A 19,052-nucleotide genomic window follows, 5' to 3' on the forward strand; every position below is an offset into this window, starting at 1 on the left:
CATCATTATCTATAAGATTAAGCCCAAGTTCCTTAGTGTGTCAGAGATCCAGCATGATGTGATCCTTCCCTGCATTTCCCAACCTCATCTTCCACTGTATTTTGACATCCATCCTCTGTTTTTGCTCTCATTGTTTGATTTATTTGGAGTTATTTCCTGATTGTCCCCATCTCTTACTCCATCCTTGTGCAACTCAGTTTAACAATGTTTGTTCTCTAATCACTCATTTTCTTGTCTTTGGAGCTCCTTGACTTTTTAACCCAGCAACCCAAATTTTATATTCACTGAATTATGGTTTTCCATGTATATCTACACCCAGTACAAGGCATGCTACAGAATATAAGTTCAGTAATTTTTTAAATGAATAGAGGAAAGAATGAATAAATGAATGAATACCTGAGTGCTAGACCTTAAAACTGATATCCCTAGACAGTGAGCCCAAAACAGGATGTTTTATTTAAATGTCTATAGGAAATCCAAACAATTATCTTGGCCCATTAATTGATTTTCTTAAGATTTGTAAACCATACTTAAATCATAGGAATTTAGAATGCCTTAGCTCTTAGACAATATAGTTAAGGCTGTTTTTTTTTTTTTAAATAAAAATATTGCATGGAGTAGTTTTAGAGATTGATACTGTGATACTAGTGGGGAGGTTATACTTGCTATTCTGCTCTCACCAGTGTGATAGGGAAATGCTGGAAAAGAAAAATGTGTGTGCTTGGCATCTTCTAGATAAGAAAAAATTCTTTTTAATCCTTGCATAATGAATTTGTCACTGTCTAGATGGCTCCCAAATGATTAGAGGAATAATGTAAGGAATGCTTGTGTAATATGAGATAAGATTTCGTAGAGTTCTCAGTGATCTAGAAGGTGTTTCTAGATTTTGATAAGTCACATGAGGAATTGGGGAGTCTGGCTGCTTTTGCCATGTGATCTGGTTCAAGTCAGGAAACTCTTACACACTAATCCTAGCATGCTAGGGGGCTACAGGAAGTCACAATGATTGATTCCTCTCTCTTGAGCTCAAGACAATGTGCCTTAACCTCTTTGAGATACCACTCCACAGCTCAAGTGATTGACTTCTATTTACTCCTCTAGCTTTAAAATACCTTATCTCATCTTTCTTCCTATCTCACCAAACCAAATTTAGTGTTCATTAATCCAAAGTTCTTAAAGCAGAGGCTATTTAAATATATATTAAATAATATATATTTATATTTATATAAATATATATAAATTTATATTATATATAAATTTATATAAATTTATATTTATAAATTTGGAAAAATAAAAATATATGTATATAAATGAAATATGTAGAAAAAATATATATACATACATATACATACATACATACATGCATACATACATGTATATATCTGGCATGGCCTGTGGACAAAAAGGAAGAAGTAGCACTTGTTCTACGTCTCCTGCTCTTCTTCTTAATTGGAAAGCAGGATGTGATCATGGGGTGTTCATTTTCCATGGGATTTTCCCCGTGGCTAGGGATAGAAATATGCTAGGCAAGCCTTGGACCACAACATTACTTGTATCATAGTGTTTCTGCTGTTGAGCACCTTTATGCAGTACATGATTAAAGAAAAAAAAAATAGCCAGTGAGGTTGGTCAGTTCTGAAAATATTATCTGAAAGAGCAGCAAGAATATTTCAATGCTTCCAGTCCAGACACAGTCTAGCCTGCTTCATTTACAATGGTTCTTCTGGGCAGAAGTGGAATTAAACCTCCTCGGTCCTAAAACTGACTTGTCAGAAGTGGGACCTCTTTCCTGTTAGCTCAATTGCTTTATCTCTTTTAGGGGATTACAAATTAGCAACTTTAATAAGATATAAAGCAGTACCTACCGATGAGTATGTGAGCTTAGGTAACTCCTTTATTCCGAAGAGTGTATTGCAAACATAAATCTTTATTTTCTCATAATCTTCACTTTCCCTCTGCCTCATGTAAGATCATCTAAGCAATTTTGTTAAGAAACCTTGTTTTCATTTGAAGTCGAATATTAGCCTCGATTCTAATTTTGGTTATGCCCTTTAACTCACTAGATGAGCCCGGGGCAGCCATTTGATCTGTTTGTCTCTGTTTAAACATTCTTAAAATAAAGGAATCCCCACAACATTGAGATCTCTGACGTTGAGAGCAAGCTCCTGTATCACGACCACTTTACTCTGACACCAGTTTGATGGGAGCATGGAGTCGGGAGTTCTGCCAAGAGGACTCGAGAGGCAGCAGGTTGTAGGAGAGTTACCCCCCAGCACTAAGTAAATCCCAGTGGTACCATCAGAATCATTATCTTCGAAATGCCCACAGCCTTGAGCAAGGGTTTTCCAGTTTACAAAGAGCCTAATCTAAAACCTACCAGACTTTCCTAGATAGATCTGAAGCTCTCTTAGGCAACTGACCTTTGGGCTCACTAAAGTCCCAGCTTCCCCAACACAGAGAACTAATTTTTTTTATTTATACGAGACTCTCTGGCTTAAGCAACATGTCATAGTCTGCCCAGCAGTGCCCTAGACACTGATGCTCCCTTTAGAGCCATATGAACAGAAGCTTTTTCTGAAAAATATTGTAATATAATATTTAATAATTTTATTAAAAATATGGAATCTCAGTCTGGTAGTTTGGTGTAACAACCTGGTTCTTTGAATATCACAACTCAGATTCTCATTCCTATTCAATTTTTATTTAACCGGTATTTCCTCCTCTCCTATGGACACTGAAGTAAGACTTAATTTGAAATCAATCTAATATTGTATAACCAACTGTTTTTGATTAATCATGACGATTATTTGGGACTTAGAGTTTTATCATAGTGCAGGAACAAAGCACATGTTAAAAGGGATAATAAAAGTAAAGCTTTCACACGGCTGGGATTTAAATGAGAAACTTGATTTGTTGATTTGTAGTTGTGGGAAATATTTCAACCTAACTTAAGAAAATTTAACAGAAGCGACACCTCTCATTTGGGGGAAATTCAAGAGTTAACTCCTACAAATTGGAGTAATTAGGCTCCGGATTTTCTGAACCATTTCCCCATTCTTTTTGCTTTTTTTGAAATTTTGCAACACTGCAAAAGCCTAATCTTTGCCCACCGTCCCCACATTCTTTTTTGCTTCACACTAAAAATAAGATCTTTATCTCTATATTAGAAATGGTGAGATACCCATCTCTCTTGGCTTGGCCGTTTCATCTTTCTGGAGGAAAAGCAACCACCCAATTATACACAGCCATAAATTAACTTGACAAGCCACATGCTGGAACCGCCACCGTAGCCCATGCTGTTTAAATTGTGCCTGAGTTCCTAGTCTCCTCTCTGTGAAGGAGCATTACATGCCCCAGCGGAAATTGTTTTCCTTTTGTTTGCAGACTTACCAACAATACATCCTCTGTAGTAGGTTCATCAGTTACGTACTTCTCTTTCTCGGGGGACTCATTATGCAAAAGACATCTCCTCTGCTCCTGCCCGTAAATGTATCACCAGCAAGGAGGCAGAGTTCACCGGTGGCCCATTCCTCATCCACTACAGAAGGACTTGGGTCCTCAAGTGCAAGCACTAACTAACTTCACAGGCTTCTTCTTTGGAAATGTCCCCCACCACTTCTCCTAAGTCTGGACACTGCCCTTTCATGGTGAATATTGTTCTGATATGTTACGATATCCACAGAGGTCATTCCGGGAACGTAACGCATAAATGGAATGATACACCAGGTTCACTGGGGGACGAGTGAAAACGTGCTTGCCTTTGAGTGTGCCTCTAGCTGTGTCATGCTTGTTTACTTGCTCTCCTAACTAAAGACAAAAGCAGCATGTCATGTATTTATACTTATTGTACAGTAAGGATCTGAATTCACAATGTTATATACACAGTGATGTCGATTTTATTTATTTATTTTTAAAGATTTTATTTATCTGACAGAGAGGGACACAGTGAGAGAGGGAACACAAGCAGGGGGAGTGGAAGAGGGAGAAGCAGGCTTCCCGCGGAGCAGGGAGCCCGATGCGGGGCTCGATCCCAGGACTCTGGGATCATGACCCGAGCCGAAGGCAGACGCTTAATGACTGAGCCACCCAGGCGCCCCAGTGATGTCGATTTTAAAATCAACCCAAGTGGATTTGCATGCATATCCTCTGGTCAGTAATGCCAGTTCTTTTCCCACCATCAACTTCTCTCACCTACTGTCTTCCTGGATGTTTATGCTAGTCGCTACATGCCCTAAAATGGGAGAGGTCAAAAGACAAGCCGTTGTGGAATGCTTTGAAGGATTTATTTCTCTTTCTTGCTTTCTCTGCCCAGACTTTATGATTGCAGATCGCAGTTCAGTTCTTCTCCCATTTAGATGGACTTTAAAGAGGATAGAAAGAGGGGTGCCTATGTGGCTCAGTCAGTGTCTGCCTTCAGCTTGGGTAATGATCCCAGGGTCCTGGGATCGAGCCCTGTGTAGGGCTCCCTGCTCAGCCAGGACCCTGCTTTTCCTTCTCCCTCTGCCCCTCCCCTCCGTTCATGGTCTCTTAAATAAATAAAATCTTAAAAAAAATAATAAAGAGGATAGAAGGAGAGTTTTCCTTCTTAGCCTCCATGTGGCTGTGTTATTGGTAAGAATTACCCTCAGAAACCATCTGCTCTGCTGTGAGAGCCCAGGAACCCTGTCCAATAGGCCTTCCCATTTTCTTCCTTCTCCTGCCCCTGATCAGTTACAAATACTTCCGCCTCACCTGACACAACAATTCATCAGTGTTGCCTCTTGTCATTCTTCTCCTTGTTATCTAATTCTCAATTCCACAACCTTTTCCGGAGACTTCTTACACTCTTCTGTCCTCATGGTGCAAAGAAAAATGTCAAGGTTGTTGGCAAATGTTCTGAGTGGTAAGGACCCACACAGTAGAGGTGCATGGTCAGTGGCAAACATCCCCCACACCACATGAATGTGAAATAGCTTACAAATGACTATTAGACTACTTTGAAACCCAGTATCAGTGTGACTGTGTTTCACCAACATGGAACTTTGATAAATTCTCTGGGAACACTTGGTTCTTTCCTTCCTGATACTAAAAAAACCCCAAGTAACTATTAGCTTTCTTCCCTTCCTTAATGAGGATCTTGTGTTGTGTGCAAGTGTCCCAAATTATCTCCTATGACTCCTCCCCCTTCTCAGTCCTTGTTTCGTTGTCCTTGGATGTTTGTGGTGTGGAGGAAAAAGTTGTCTCTTGGCAGGTTTATAACTTCCCGGATTACCAAGGTGTAGTTGATAATAAACTCTTGGTTATTCTCCAACTCTGAATCCAACAATAAACAGATATTTACCTGCCCAAATTCAGAGTACAGCTGTAATTTAATTCATACTTCAGAAGAGAAGGTGATTCTACCTTAAGATGAAACAATGAAAGAGCTACCAAGAAGCTTTCTTGGGGCTGCTCTGCTTGCTTTTCCAGACATGGGCCAAGACAGCCCCGCGCAGCTCTGTACTGTGAAAGCACACAGGTTCTGCTTAGGTGCATGCAGTCGCTCCTAGAAAGGGCTGTTCCTCCTCCCTTTTGTTGTCCTAGGTCACCTGCTACTCTAAGATTCCCCCTGCTCTCCTCAGTCCTCTGTCAAAACAGGAAAATGACTACTATCATCCATTTACACTTGATTGATTACATTTTACCTGAAACTTACTCTCACTAAAATTTGTACCCTTGAGACATGTATTTTCTTTTCTACCCTCTTCTTTCTAATTTTGGACCACAGCCTGCCCCATTTCAAGTGTCAAAAAACAGCTTTTTTTTTTCCTCACTCAGGGACAGTGCCAAGGAGTCCCCAAAATCACTTAACAATGGGCTCTACAGAAGCATCTGATTCTGTCTTTGTAGGGTTTTTTGGCTGGTGCTGAGCGAGTTGGAGGAGCTGGTCTGCAGTCTCTCAGATCTGATAGCCTCAGCAATCTTGGGGGGAGGGGTTGATGACCCACAGGAATGGTTGTGCTGGGGCAGATGGAAGAACTGAGGCTGAACATCACCCAAAAAGTTCCCATCCCTGATCTGTGGCTGAATATTTGTTGTTATAAATCAGTAGTTGTGCAAGTCCTAGACTTACCTTTTCATTTTGTCCTCTCAGCAGATTTAGCACTGCACGCCCCCACCTCTGCTTAATCCTATCTCTTTTCCTCTTGGTCTTTCCCTTTTAATGAAAACAATATATATTAACTGTAGTTCCTAAAATATATCTGTATCTCTTCTCTATGATTTCTACCTGTGGTAAAAATACTTCCAACAAGGATAAGCTTGATTATAACCTTGACTAACCACAACAATAACATTTCAAGTAGTAATTATTATTTTAGCTACTCTTTACTGAGACCTTTTTATAGGTCAAGTATTCTGAGAGGTTGTTAATATGTACTATTCCTACCTCAGGTAATTATACGAATTAAATGAAATATATATAAAATACTTTAGCTTGGCATTGGGCATGTAGTAATGCTTAAATAGTTAATAAATTATTACAATCATCATTATAAAGTAATTAATTATAGTTATTAATGTTGGTTCCCCATTTGGTCTTTATACCATCCCTACGCAGTAAGAATTATTATGATCTCATTTTAGAAAGGATACAGTGCCCGTCAGTTAAGCAAGCTAAAAATAACCCCACACACTCAGACCTGAGAGCCTGTGTTTTCACAAATGTGGTGGTTCCAATTATATGTGTGTAACTTTTTGATATCCTGGTTTTTACATATTTATTTATTTTTGAATGTCATTAACTTTATTTTTTCTGCTTTATTGATATAATTGATATACCACAGACTGCACAGATTTAATGTTTACAGTTGGATGAGTTGTCATAGGCATATACCCGTGTCATCCTTACCACATTCAAGGTAATGAACATACTGTCACCTCCAAATTTTCCTCTGGTCCCTTTGTTTTTGTGTGTTTTTGTTTTTGTAGTAATGGCACTTAACATGAGATAGACCCTCTAAAGAAGTTTTGAAGTACATATATGATATTGTTAACTGTGGGCCCTGTGTCTTACAGCAGATCTCCAGAAGTTACTCATCTTGTATAACTCTAACTTTATATACCCACTGAACAACTTCCCATCTCTAATCTCCTGGGAACTCCCATTCTGTTTTCTGCTTCTATAAGTTTACTTGTTTTAGCTACCTTGTGTAGTAGAATCAAACAGTCCTTATTCTTCTGTTACTGACTTATTTCACTTAGCATAATGACTCCCAGGTCCATCTTTGAGTTAAATATCATCCTTATCCATGCTCTTTTATTTCTGTTTATAAGAAGTAAACCTTCTGAAAAGGATAAAATGCTATTATTATTATTTTTCAAAGATAATTAAAAATATTTTACTCGAGTCATGCTCATTTCAAGTCACAGGCCACGTCATATGCACACTGCTAGGAATTTTCCTAATGAACATACCAGAGTATAAAGTTTATTGTTCTCTGTGCCCCTTTCCCTCTGCCCAGTTTCCTTTACCTTATTTTCTCTAGAGCAAAGGACAACCATAAAAGCAATGAAGGCAAATAGTCTCCACAAAGCAATTAGAGCAGAAAAAGAACTTCAAGCCCAGGGGTGTTTTCATGGCAAAGGGAGTTGACATGTGGGGAGCAGGTTATAAAAACCAACCAAACTGGCCCAGAAAAGAGAGGAGGCCACAGGACCAGGTGGGGGATGGTAAGAAAGGTCCCTTAGAGCAGAGGAGGAGAAAGCTTTTAGGAGTTTGTGGGGGGAGGGCAAGGAATTTTAAGGGCTAACTTTTTTTATTACTTTAATGGTCGAGGAAATTTTAGGGAGAGCTTCAGTCCTGTATGGGCCATATTCCTTTAGCTGTGGCATTGTCCGAAACAGACATGGGTTTGATTTGAGTATGCAAGTGGGTGAGTTTTAGGAAGTGTCTTGGATATAAGACCATCATTCATAGCTAGGAAAACAAAACATAACATATAAAGGTAATGTGGATGCAAAATAATTTAGGAGTACAGTTAACCCTTGAACTACACAAGTTGGAACTGCAGGGGTCTACTTACTTACACATGGATTTTTTTTTTTTTTAATGCAATACAGTACTGCAGATTTTTTTTCTCTTCCTTGTGATTTTCTTATTAACATTATATTTTCTGTAGCTTGATTGTAAGAATATAATATATCATAAAGATAACATACAAAATATGTGTTCTTCTACTGTTTATGTTATCACTAAAGCTGCTGGTCAACAGTAGGCTATTAGTTAAGTTTTTGGAGAGTGAAAAGTTGTACATGGATTTTCCACTTTGGGGGCATGGGGTTGTTTCCCCCTAGTCCTCATGTTGTTGAAGGGTCGACTGTATTCTAAATTCACCGTCTTGTTTGGAGAAACTGTAGGTAGATCAGTTATATCATCTGGATGCTTATAATGTAGTGTTAAAGGAAGCAGCGATTGGTTTGGTGTGAAGCTTCAAGAATTGATACCTATAAAGTACCTGACAGAGAGCCTGACATATAATATGTGCTAAATAGATGTTCATTTCTATTGTTCATTTTTATATAAATGCACAATAGACATGCAGCATATATTTCTGGAAATTGAAACTTAAAGATGTTTACAACTTTGTATTTATTAGTGATATTTAACCAATACTTTTATTTCCTTCTGGTCATGCAAGTTTCCCTGAATTTCTGTCTTTACACTCAACTCTTGCAGTCCAGGATCATAGCACTATTTACATGTATTTCATATTTTACCGTCTACAGAAGACTTCCCATGGAAATTTTTTTTTTGAAAGTAAACTGCTTGGGGTGCCTGGGTGGCTCAGTCGTTAAGCGTCTGCCTTCGGCTCAGGTCATGATCCCAGTGTCCTGGGATCGAGCCCCGCGTCGGGCTCCCTGCTGTGCAGAAAGCCTGCTTTTCCCTCTCCCACTCCCCCTTGTGTTCCCTCTCTCGCTGTGTCTCTCTCTGTCAAATAAATACATAAAATCTTTTAAAAAAAGGAAAAAAAAGTAGACTGCCAGGGCGCCTAGGTGGTTTAGTCTGTTGAATGGCTGACTCTTGATTTTGGCTCAGGTCATGATCTCAGGGTCCTGGAATTGAGCCCTGAGTCGGTGACACTCCTCTCTCATTGGGGAGTCTGCTTGAGGATTCTCTCTCTCCCTCTGCCACTCCCCCTATAGTCTCTCTCTCTCTCTCAAATAAATAAATAAATCTTAAAAAAAAAAAAAGCAGAGTGCCAAAATTTTCACCTTAGGAATTTTTTTGAACTTGAATTTGGCTCTGTGGACAGAGAATAAGACATAGATAGGTTCAGCATATCTCGTCCCATTGATCATTTCAAGAAGCCCTTATGGAAAATTACTGTCTGAGAAACTGAGGCAAGGCATGTAGCTCTTCTTCAGCTCCCTGACTTCCTCTAGAGGTAAAGGAAACTTGGGAAGGAGCACTGGGTTCTACTCAGGGTTCATCTTGTGGGAGAGTAGCATTAGGCACAGGCCTGCGTCCATAAAATGGTTTCCATAATGTCTTGCCAAGAACAGAATTCTAACCAATTAATTTTTCTTAGGCTAACTTCACCATTTGAGTACCCAATACCCTTTGGAGTCTCTAAGTTATTTTTTTTCCAACATGTCCTGGAAGGAGATCTTCATGACCCTTTGATCTGCTCCTGGGGATCTATGGAGACTCAGCCTTTCTTGTAGTTAACGTGTGCCTGCCACTGGTTTTTTTTTTTTTTTAATTTTTTATTGTTTTGTTAATCACCATATATTACATCATTAGTTTTTGATGTAGTGTTCCATGATTCATTGTTTGTGCATGACACCCAGTGCTCCATGCAGAATGTGCCCTCTTTAATACCCATCACCAGGCTAACCCATCTCCCTACCCTCCTCCCCTCTAGAACCCTCAGTTTGTTTTTCAGAGTCCATCATCTCTCATGGTTCGTCTCCTCCTCTGACTTACTCCCCTTCATTCTTCCCCTCCTGCTATCTTTTTCTTTTTCTTTTTTCTTAACATATGTTGCATTATTTGTTTCAGAAGTACAGATCTGTGATTCAACAGTCTTGCACAATTCACAGTACTCACCATTGCACATACCCTACCCAATATCTATCACCCAGCCACCCCATCCACTGTTTTTAGGAATCCGCCTAGTGGAAATTATCCTTTCCTGAATCTCAGTTCAAACGGCCTCCACATGTTTCTGGAAAGGGGATTCTAAAGTGTGGTTTGCGTACTGTAACTTAGGCAGCTGAAGATTTAAACAATGGGTATTTACAATACTTCAAAAAAGTGTTGTTACTTGTAGTGCAAACTATCTAGAACATATTCACATTCATTTCAAATGATTTCTGTTAGATAATTGCTCATGTAATATAATCATTTTGGTCATTGTTAAGATGATTATTAAACGTATTAACCTCTTTGAAAAATCAATATTTACATGTTGTGGATCATTAAATTCACATATATCTTGAGAAAGGACATTCACAATGAATTTAATCTAACATAGTAAGGAAAATTTCTTAATTAATGGCGTATTAAATCAACAATGTCTCAGCCAAATTTATTTAAATTGCAAATGACAAAACCATTTCAAAGCAATCTAAGAGCGAGCCCTGGGACAAAAATAAAAGGAAGCATCTAGGTATTCCAAGGACTAGCAGCCATCATATCTCTGCTACTTTTTTTTTTTTATCTTTCTCTTGGGTGATTAATTTATATATACACTCAATAGCTTTCCAATATACATTTCTCAGTTTATGAGAAGAGCCTAGAGTGACCCTATCTTAACCTCATTTCTAAATTTTCACGGAAGAGTCCTAATTCCTCACCAGCATGGTCAAGTGCCCAGTCTGATCCGGTCAGTTATGCACAGCCCCTGCCCCTGAACACCAAGAACTCTGCACACAGTGGAGTCTCTGTAACATAATCTATATAAAGGGGAGTCCTTCGAGCCTAGCAAAGACTGCAGTGGGAATGCCCCACTGGGGTTGTGCAAAGTCGGAGTCCTGCAGGTGTGGCCAAAGGCTCAGGGTCATATAGAAGAAATGTAGAACCAGTGCATCCATTTCTGACATAGAAAAAAAGAGAGAGCAAGAGACCCCAAGTTTTGTATCCTATCACAGACAACAACAAAACCCTAAAATTCTGTTTTAACTTTAGAAAGCACAGATAGATAGAAATAGGTTTGAACAATTTTAAAAGACAATCTTGTTCATGTCCTAATAGTTAAGTTGGACATTTTGCGTGTATAAAAAAATATATAAATCACAGGTGGAAGCCGACTTAAAAATATTCATCTATTTTTCTCCTTTGGCCAAAGAGGAAAGTGAGGCTGAATTAGAAAGAGGATGTGCTCAGGTTTACACAGCTCATTAGTTGCAAAGCTAGAATTAGAAGCTCATGCTGAATCCTGAAGAATATGAGTGGACTGCTGCCTTTGGAACATTAGCCCTGAAGTCTGGTATCACATTTACTTGCTTGGTTTGCTTTTTGGAAACCATCCAGGCCTGGTTCTAAACAAGAATTGCTCTTTAATTGGAGTGTTCTGGGTTAAGCCTGTTGCCGTTAAAAATGGTCTGCCTTTCGTGTTATGCTGAGTGAAATAAGTCAATCAGAGAAAGACATGTATCATATGACCTCGCTGATATGAGGAGTTTTTAACCTCAGGAAACAAACTGAGGGTTGCTGGAGTGGTGGAGGGTGGGAGGGATGGGGTGGCTGGGTGATAGACATTGGGGAGGGTATGTGCTATGGTGAGCACTGTGAATTGTGCAAGACTGTTGAATCACAGATCTGTACTTCTGAAACAAATAATGCAATATATGTTAAGAAAAAAAAAAAGATAGCAGGAGGGGAAGAATCAAGGGGACTAAGTCAGGGGGGGAGACGAACCATGAGAGACAATGGACTCTGAAAAACAAACTGAGGTTTCTAGAGGGGAGGGGGTGGGGGGATGGGTTAGCCTGGTGATGGGTATTAAAGAGGGCATGTTCTGCGTGGAGCACTGGGTGTTATGCACAAACAATGAATCATGGAACACTACATCAAAAACTAATGATGTAATGTATGGTGATTAACATAACAATAAAAAATTAAAAACAATAAAACAGTCTGCCTTTCCTTGTGGCCTGACAGTCTCTTGGTAAGAGACACTGTTCCCTTCACAGCCTCTGTATTTGATAACTTCGATATTGCCTTGTGTTCTGGGTTGAATAGTGTCCCCCCCCCAAAAAAAAAGTTCATGTCTACCCAGAACCTGTGAACATGACCTTACTTGGAAGTAGAGTCTTTGCAGATATAATCAAGTTAAGACGAAGTCATACTGGGTAAGAGTGGGCCCCTAAATCCAATATGACTGGTGTCTTTATAAGAAGGAAGATATTTGGACAAAGACCCAGATACCCAGGGAACACACCATATGATAATGAAGGTAGAAATTGAAGTGATGTGTCTATAAGCCAAGGAACAAATGCCAAGGATTACAGACAATAATCAGAAGCTGAGAGAGAGGCGTGGCACATATTCTCCCTCAGACTCCCCAAAAGGAATCAACCCTGCCAACACCTTGATTTCAGATTTTCTGGCTCCAGAACTGTAAGATAATAGATTTTTGTTGTTGTTCTAAGCCACCTTATCTGTGGCGATTTGTTGTAGCCATGCTAGGAAATTAATGCACCACGTCATGCATGTGTATGGCATGTGTAACTTTCTTACAGATGAATACTTGGAATTTGTAGAAAATAAACAACAGGATAATTTAATTTTAAAATTAGATGTGTGCAAGGCGGCCTTCTGGGTTTTCTTAAACAGCAGTTCTAACCAAGACCTTCTTTACCTCTTAACATTTTGTTTAGAATGGCAGGAAAAAGTGTGACAAATAGGACCAAAAGAATGCAGAGTATCTTTAGTAGCAAACTAGGCGTTGTCTAGGGCACCTTTCCAAGTTATCTCTGCCTTTCATTTTACAACTCTTTAAATTGTATAAAATTAATAACAATGCATCTGATTCTGGTTCATAGCAATGCAAATGAATTGTATTCAGGGGAGTGTAATTGTCTAGTTTTTCATCTATTTGCGAATTCATTTAGCATTCCTGATTGCCTGCATATGTGTGGTTCTTTGAATCCTCTTTAGAACTGGTTGTAACATTACTGGTTTCTCTCACTGGTGGAGTTAAATAATATCTGAGACATATGCTTATTTTATATTTTCATAGGGGTCATGACTTTCTGTAAAAATCTGTCCTTTAATAAGAATCTAGTATTCTTATAATTCTTAATTTTGATAACCTCCTTCAGATCTTAAGGCAAAGAGAATTACAAGGGCAAAATTTCCATTTCTCCCTACCCTGTGTTGAAAGCCTTTCTAAACTTCCAAAAGCATTTTTACAAGATTTTAACTTCCTGTTTTAACAAGCAGTATCCATTATAGATGACAAAAAGAATATTAAAAAATCTTAAGATATATTCTGGAAAATTAGTCAAAGCAATGCCCTTGGTCTCTTCGGCAGTGCCAATCCAGAGAGCAAGGTTCAAAATTATTCTTTACTTCCAAACATACTGGGGCTAAAACAAGCTTCCTAGACCTAACATAACCCCAATGTAAGCTGACAACAGGAACTTAAATCTAATTTTTAAAGCTGCTTCATTGATGTGAAATGGCTTTGAGAGGATAATTGATATTGCCCTTTAAATTCTTAGAACCTGGCTTGAGGATCATACTAGCATGAGAGGTGATACAGTGATGAAGTTGTATCCCTGTGACAATCTCATGTCCAACTGGGACTAGAGAAACAAGAATATTCAGAGGGCTTAGGAGGGAAAGGCAGCATGCCAGATGTGTCCTGGGCAGAATGGAGTCAATTTTGCAGAACATAAGGAGAAGTAATGACCCATAAAAACTCCTGGTTACTGCTTTAACACAGGAGGAGACTAGAAAAAAGACATAGCACATTTCCTTGCAGCCTGGGATACCCCAGAGTTTTGGGGTTTTTTGTTTGTTTTGTTTTGTTTTGTTTTTTAGGCTTTTCACATGCTCAGCTGCAGAATCTAGAGTCTGGCTTGGAAATGGACTCAATTGTTGGGCCCTGGGTGTGTTTGATGCTAAATCTCTTTTTGTTCTCCGTATATAATCTGTATTCTTTTGATATGACAGACCCACAGCATAATGGCTTAGGATGGCTGATAGCCTACCCTTGTGTAGGCATTTTCTAACATGATTGAGTTTATTTTCACTTCTGTTTTTCAGTCCCTGCTGACTTTGTTACTCAGTTCAGAGTGCATGGTTTCTTGGCTGACATGAGAGTCTAGGATATTTGCAGCTCCTCTGGAGACTCCTGCCTGCTCTTGTCTCTTCAGCTAGCACCATCTTTGTCTTTCACAGCTCCTCAGGTGGCTGAAATTTTCACAGCTTGTTAGGTGGCTCTGGCTTTCACAGTTTGTGGCCCTGAATGGCTGCTAGGGGAACAGCATTTTCACTCCTTCCCATAGCCAAGCTTCGCAGTGGAAATATGTGAGTTGTGCCAGTAGCCTCCCAGAAATCCTGTGGTTGTGGCAGATGCAAGCTAACGCAGCATGGAGATGAGATTTCTTCCAGATTGGGAATTGATGTCCCAAACAGAAAGTGAATTGTACTGACTTTGTTCTCAAGTAAGTTGTGACAAGTGGAAGTAAGAGCAACACCACATAAAATTGTTGGCAAAATAAACAGCAAACAGCATTATATGTGGAATATTGGTCCCTGTATATCTTTTTTCTTTTTAATAGTTGTTAATATAGCCAAGATGCTAAAGTGTATTTAATAGAGGTTTCCCTTGATATAGCACTATTTTCAGGAGCCAGGGAAAAATAGTGTTTTATCAGGAAGAAGGTAATAAGCAGGAATTGAAATGTTTTCATTTGGATCCTAAGTGGTGCCTGAGGTAAAATTGCACAATGTTAAAACAACAATAATTGGTTCCTCCTGGCTTTCTACATTGAAGGAAATTGAAATTCAATTGACTTTCAATGGAATAGTCATGGAGTTCCAATTGTCATTGCTCTGACTTTGTGCTGGTCTATCCCAAGAATGGTATGGGAGCCAAAAAAGAAAAGGTTCTGAAACAGCTGGGAAAATCAGTACAATTATTTTAGGGCAGATTGAAGGGGAATGAGGTATTCCAAATATATGAATAGATTTCAACGTACCTCAGAGCCCATAATTGATATGTTGCCATTGTCAACATTAACTTGAATATGGTTGGAAGTGGGGTGCGGTTCTTGTGTAATTATTTATGGCAAAGCAAAGTTTAATAAAAAGAGGTTAAACTATGGCAACAGTCTAGGCTTGGAAGCAAAATGAGAGATCGATACTGAGTCTCTTTGTTTTATGGGTTTAGATAATTTTAAATAGTGTTGCAAGGTGCCATCATAAAACAATTATAGTAGGTAATGCTTATATTTAGATATTATGCCAGTTTATCTCATTTATTCCTTGCAAAAAAATAAAAGGTTAGCACTGGCCCTTTTTATAGATGAGGAATCTCAGACTCAGAAAAGTCAGGTGTCCTTTTCGAGATTAATATAGTTAGATAATTGTTGGGCCAGAATTTATCCAAGGCATGAATGAGTCTTAACCTCTGTAAAACCCTTACTCTAAGCAAGGTTATTTAGAAGAAAAAAAAAAACACACAAAACAAAACTACCGATTTCTACAGATTTCCTATTAATAAGAATAGAGTAAGGCACTAGAATTGTTAATGTGATGGTTGAACAAGCTAGTTGGAGAAATACAGTGAGAAAGAGCCATTAATTATTTGATTAAAAAATTGTACTAAAATGCCTCAGTTTTGTTCAATGTACCAGATTTTACATGCATTAAAGACATATTTTTAAATACTTCCTTATGGAACATTTAAAACAAATTCAAAAGTACAGAGAATAATATTAGAAAATCTTATATACTCATCACTTACCTTAAACAGTTATCAACTCATGGCAAATTATATTTCATCTCTACATGAAAATACTTCCCCACTACTAACAGTCTTATGAAACAAACCTCAGTGGTCCTATTATTTCATACACAAATATGTCAATATGTATTTCTAATAGATAAGGACTCCTTGTTTTAAAAATGATCACAATATTATTTTACATATTATAACTCCTTAATATTCAAATATCCAGTCATTGTTCCATTTCCTAAAATATCTAAGACTCTTTCAAAATCAACTTTACTAAGAGGGGGCCTGGCTGGCTCAGTCCGTTAAGTGACCAACCCTTGATTTCGGCTCAGGTCATGATCTCAGGGTTGTGAGATAGAGCCCTGGGTCAAGCTCTATGCTCAGTGTGGAGTCCGCTTGAGATGCTTTCTCTCTCTCTCTGCCCCTTCCCCCACTCACGCTTGCTCTCTCTAAATAAATAAATAAAATCTTTATAAAAAGTAAAAATCAGCTTTATTAAGATACAGCTTACAAAAAACAAAAACAAACCTAGTTTATGTGTACTGTGAAATGATTTTTTTTTCTTTAAGTAGGCCCCACATGTGGGACCCAACTCGGGGTTTGAACTCACAACCCTGAGATAAGACGTGAACTGAGATCAAGAGTCAGGCTTAACCGAGTGAGCCACGCAGGTGCCCCCAGTGAAATGATTTTTAACAAATATATACACTTGTATAACCACTACCAGAATCAAGATATGGAATAATTTCTTCATGCTCCAAGTTCCCACTGGCTTTTTCTTAATTTCTCTTCTGCTCAACCCCAGCTCCAGGAAACCACCATTCTGCTTTCCATCATGAAATTTTCTATTTGATTTTTGTTTTAATCCTTAATAGTTCTTTTCTTTTAGTCGTTTTAGCTTAATTTTCTCTTGTTTCTAGTTTCTTACAATAAAACTTTTATAAGTGATTTGAATCTTTTTCCCAAATACTTAAAACTATCAATGTTCCTCTAAGCACTACTTTAGTTGTATCCCATAAATATGGACACATTACTTTTTCATTTTTATTTTGTTCAAAATATTTTCTAATTCCCCTTTGATTTTTTTAACCCATAAGTTATTTAGAAGTTTGTTTAATTTTCAAATATTTGGGTATTTTTCTGTCAATCTTCTTGTAACTTATTTCTAATTTAATTCTGTTTTGGTCAGAGAATATACTTTCTCTGATTTCCATCAATTTAACTTAACTGTGACTAATTTTGTTGACCAGCATATAGCATATCTTGGTGAATATTCCATGGGCACTTGGAAAGATTATTGATTATGCTGTGTTGAGTGGTATGCTTTAATAAATGTCAGTTAGGTTAAGTAGGTTGCAGTGTCATTCTACATTGTTACACATTTTTTTTTCTACTTCTGACAATTAATGAGAGTGTAAGATATCCAGTTATGTTTGTGAATGTATTATGAAGCTTTTATTGTGTGTACATCTATTTAAAATTGCTATGTCCTCTTGAGGGATTGCTTTGTCTTCTCTTTCTAATATGCATTTACCATATATACATATATAAATATACATATATATGTAGCTATTAAAGATTTTTTGTCTTTATTGTTGGCATAGTATATCTTTTCTCATTCTTTACTTTCTAGCAAACTGCCTTGAGATTATAGTGGTTGTTTTGTAGAGAATTTACAATCAGGTCTTGTTTTTATTCACTTTGACACTTTCTACTTCTTAGAAGTGTTTGGAACATTTTACATTTAATGTAATTATTGATATGGTTGAATTTAAATCTACTACCCTCGTTTGTGTATTCTACTTTTCCATCTATTCTTTGTGTCTGTTTTCTCTTTTTCAGCCTTGTTGTGCATATTTTTAAAATAATTCCAGTATCTCTTTGTTTTATTCTTTCTAATTGTTGCTATAGGATTTATAATATGCACATTTATTTTATTACAATCTACTTTCAAATAGTAGTATACCACTTTACATATAAGACCTTTACAACTCTATACTTCAATTTCTCCAATTTCTTCTCTTTTGCCTTTGTATCATATGTATCATATGTATCATATGCTACATAAATTATAACCCACAAAATGATACATAAGTAACATTTTTAATTTAAACTGTCATTAACTTTAAAGGAAGTTGAAGGAAAATAGTTATAGTCACACATGTATGTTTGCTTTTCCCAGAGTTATGATCAGTAATTTTTTTTTTTTTTTTTTGTTTTTTGCTGCTGCAAAAAGCTTTCTTTCCCCCATTTGATCCATGGTTTGGGAGAGGGCTCCAAGGTGGTTAAAAAGCTGCCTAGTGGCTGCCAGGAGAGGCTCAGGCACAAGCCCTAGCACCAGGGTGATGTCAGAGGGGCCCCTGAAAGACTGCTGGGCTCCAGAGGCTCCTAGTTGTGTTTGAGAATTAGCCTTTGGAAGAGATCCTCACCCAGCCCAGGCTGGGGGCAGCCAGCCTGCAGAGCTTAGTCAGGTGGTTGCCCATCTTCTTGATGAGTTTCACCTCCTCATCTAGGAAGTGATTCTCCAGGAAGTCACAGAGATGGGAATCTGCAAGAATAGAACCCAGGACATGCAGATCCAAAAGGGCCTGGTTCAGGATCTTCTCCAAAGCCAGGGTGGCTTCCTTGGCATCCAGAGTTTTACCCCACTCATCTTGGGATGGCTTCTGCAGTCCTGGAAGAAGATGTAGCCACTGCGGTGGTTTTGCATCTTCAAGAGATGCTCCGTGTCCTCACGCTTCTCCTCAGCCAACTAACTCACAGAAGAAGTGGCCCACGCCCTCCAGAGCCACATTATCATGGTCAAAATAGAAGCCCAGAGAAAGATAGGTGTAAGAGGCCCTTAGATGCATGTTGATCAGGTGGTTGGTGTTGGCCCTCACCTCAGTGGAATAATTCTGACATGTCTGGACACTCATGGTTGATCAGTAATTAAGAAGTAAGCTCAAAATAGAATATTGACTGGTCCCGGAGTAAGAGGGTGGCTAAGGAGATGGCTCTGAAATTTGCAACTGGAAAAAAGTTTGGAGAATGGTTAGAGGCTAGTAGAAGGGGCATCCTTGGGTCTGTTCCATCCAAACACTGTTGAAACAAGAAACAGATCTACAGGACCACCGGGTA

At 38.3% G+C, this 19,052-nt stretch overlaps 1 pseudogene; it reads right to left on the reverse strand.

Annotated features, from left to right (window-relative positions):
• Positions 1 to 18,320: 18,320 nt before the first annotated feature.
• On the reverse strand, positions 18,321 to 18,850 carry LOC112809514 (ferritin light chain pseudogene; annotated as a pseudogene).
• Between the last annotated feature and the right edge of the window lie 202 nt (positions 18,851 to 19,052).

This window comes from Callorhinus ursinus, unplaced genomic scaffold (genome assembly GCF_003265705.2).
Source record: "Callorhinus ursinus isolate GAN/ISIS: 27379988/994484 unplaced genomic scaffold, GSC_fseal_2.0 scaffold42, whole genome shotgun sequence".
NCBI classification, from domain to species: Eukaryota; Metazoa; Chordata; class Mammalia; order Carnivora; family Otariidae; genus Callorhinus; species Callorhinus ursinus.